Below are 3,430 nucleotides of genomic sequence, written 5' to 3'. Positions count from 1 at the left end.
GGGGGGAGGGGTATGGGAAACTTTCGGGATAGCATTTGAAATGTAAATAAAGAAAATAATAATAATAAAAAAAAGGAAAAAAAATCACATTAAATAATAAAACTGTATAATGGACTGTATAATGGGCTGTAAGATATTCAGTATTCTTACCTCTCACCAGGAATTTTCAGATATAGCCTGCTGAGGATGCTCCATGCTGAGAAATGTCTGTGTATAGAAATTATGTGCTTTAAAATTAACATCAAATTAATCCTTTATGTCTATGATTGTTAATATTCATTATCATCTTGTCTACATTTAGCATCACCCATGAGACTCATCTTTAGTTATGTCCACGTAGTTGTTTCTAGAGAGGTTGAAGAAAGAAAACCTACTCTGAACTTGGGTACCAATATCCCATGGACAGAACAAAAAGAATGAAAATGTCCTGGGTGGAATAAAAAAGACGGAGGAAATGAGAGCACCAGCACTCTCTTCTCTCTCTTTCTTGACTGTGGACACAATGCCATTGTTCACTCAGGTTGCGGCTCCTTGTTTTCTTATCATGGGCTGTATCCCCTTAAACTTTGAGTCAAATAAACCTTTTTTTCCTTAAGTTACTTTTGTCTGGTGTTTTGTCAAAGCAGTAAGAAAGATAACTAATATAATGCCATTTGGTTTCTGGACTTTTTTTTGGTTGAATAAACTTCTACTAATGAATAAGTAGACTCACCAAATTGGTATCATCAATAGTATGTGTATCATCAATAGTATGTGTATCACATAATTTATACTCACCTATATCCATATACCTTTTCACACATCTATTGACCTTGATTACTTAACTTACTTATTCATTTCTTTTTACTAGTTTATGTGGGTTTTGCCTTTTTATTTGTTTACTTGTTTGTTTATTTATTTATTTATTTATTTACTAATTGATTGCAGAGACAGGATCTCTCTCGTTCTACAGCCCAAAGATAGCCTAGGATTCACTGTGTAACTCCTGCTGACTTTGAATTCATGACAACCCTCTTGGTCCCATCTTCTGAGTTTTGTGAGGATAATCACAAATCTCCAAGACTGGCTGCATATTTTCCCTTTGAATTATATAACTGTCCTATGTATTTTATGATACACTGGCATAAAAATATTTCTCTAAAAAAAACCATTGTTTGCATTTTCACTATGTCCATTATTAATTTTTTTTTCTGGGCATAAGTTTTTAGTTTAAAATGCCCCCACATGTTTATTTTTATTCTTGTTGCCTGAGATTTGGTGTGGTAGTAAAAAAAAAAAAAAAACAACAATAACAACAACAAAATGAAACACAACCCCACGCAAATCACTGTCAACATCAATATCAATAAACTCTCTTCTTTTGCTTCCCATGCTTTCAGAGCTTACATTTAGGACAGGTCTTGATTACTGTATGTGCTATGTTGTATTGCGAGCTGGGAGGTTCCCACAGGCTCGCATATTGAGGGTTTGTTCCATGAGTGGTGACACAGTTGAGAGGTGGTAGGAACTTTAGAAAGTGGCCCCAGGTATATGACTGAAAACATACCCTTAAAAAGCCTGGCAGGACGTGGCCCCTTCCTGTCCAAGGTGCCATGAGGAAAGCCCCTTTGTTTCACACTTTTCTCTCTATCAGGTTTGCCTTCAAGCAGCCACAGGCTAAAACTCTTAAAACCATGCGCTCAACTAATACTTTCAACCTATAGTTACTTATGAAAGGTTTTTTATCACATGATATTAGATAAGGATTTGATTTTATTCTTTTGAATGTGGACATCCAACTTTCTCAATAATGTTCCTTGACAGGACTACTCAGGCCCCAAAGGGCTTCAAAAGCAGTTATGCATAAGGTATTATTATTATTGTTGTTGTTGTTGTGTTGCTGTTGTTGTTGTTGTTGTAGAAGAGGCCTCCCATGGATCTCAACCTTCTTTGGCATATCAGGTTGCGGTAGGACTAGGCACATCTTCTCAAATTGAGGTTAGATAAGGCTGCACAGTTAGGGGAAAGGGATCCTAAGGCAGGCTACAGAGTCAGAGACAGCCCCTGCTTCTGCTGCTAGGAGTCTCACAGGAAGAGCGAGATGCACCACTGCTAGGTATGTGCCTAGGTCCGTCTCATGTGTGCTTTCTGGTTGGCTGTTCAGTCTCTGTTGGGCTCCTCTAGGCCCAGGTTAGTTGATTCCGTGGGATTTTTATGGTGTCCTCTCTTGCTCCTTGAATCCTTCCTCCCCCTCTTCCACAAGGGTCCCACAAACTCCATTTACTGTTTGACTGTAAGTCACTTCATTTGTGTCAATGAGTTGCTGGGTGAAGCCTCTCTGATGACATTTTTCCCTGGCTCCTGTTTGTAAGTATATCAGAATGCCATAAATAGTGTCAGGGTAGGCTCCGTCTCATGACATGAGTCTCAGGCTGGGCCATTCTCCTAATTTCTGCTCCATCTTTACTCCTACACATCTTGTAGGAAGGACAAATTGTGGGTTGATGGTTTTGTGGCTGTGTTGGTGTTCCAATTCCTCCATTGAAAGTCTTTTCTGAGTACAGGAGATGGCCATATTCATGAGGTTTTTTTCAGGGAGCTATGGCCTGAGCCATGGCCTTGTGGATGTTTTCTAGCTTATATAAACAATTCGTGAGAGAACATTCATGGCCATAACAGTAAGAATGTTTAGGGGAAAAGAGGACACTGTGACCGTTGGTTCCAGGAGCCACCTGACCTTCAGAGAGCCCCCAGGCTCTTCCCCCCTCCCTTGGAGCCTCCTCTTGCCTATGCTTATATTGTCACTCCTGAATAAAGTTTTCAGAGCTTGATCAGTATGATTGACTTGCTCTCATTCTTCGTGTCTCTTCTCCCTCCCCCCACCCTCTCTCTTTCTCTCTGCTGCCCTGGGTCCCCACTGATTATCCCTGCAGGCCGGGGAAAGGTTTTGATATAATATAAACATTGATGCTTTAGGCAGTTATATCTATGTAGTTTATTATCAAGGAACTAGAAACTCTAAATGCACGTTCTCCAGTGAATAGGCATTGACTGGACGATGGGGGTAAGGTTTCACATCACTTACAAATGACTTCTGCTTCACAGTCCAACTCTTTTGCCCCCTTGAAGGTATTAGAATGTAGTCCTGTGTTGATTTGTCCAACTTTCTCGATGAAGTCATTGTCCCAAATTTTACTGGAGAAGAGCTACAAGATAACGTACAATTTGGAGTTGCCACGAGACATTCATAATTGCTAAATAAACTAAGAAAATATCTATTGCTTATCAAGATGTCCTGGGCTACGTAAAATTAATATATTTGTCCCCAAAGCAACAATTAAACTTGATCAGGGAAAAAAAAAGATGTGGGCACATGCAACCAGGGAAGCTACCCTGGAGCAAGATTGAGCAAGATGTTTCAACATGCTCAAACCTCTAAAAAACTTCATCC

This window comes from Mus pahari, chromosome 17, assembly GCF_900095145.1.
Source record: "Mus pahari chromosome 17, PAHARI_EIJ_v1.1, whole genome shotgun sequence".
Classification (NCBI taxonomy): Eukaryota; Metazoa; Chordata; class Mammalia; order Rodentia; family Muridae; genus Mus; species Mus pahari.
The sequence above is the reverse complement of the archived record's forward strand: the minus strand, read 5'-3'. Positions refer to the sequence as shown.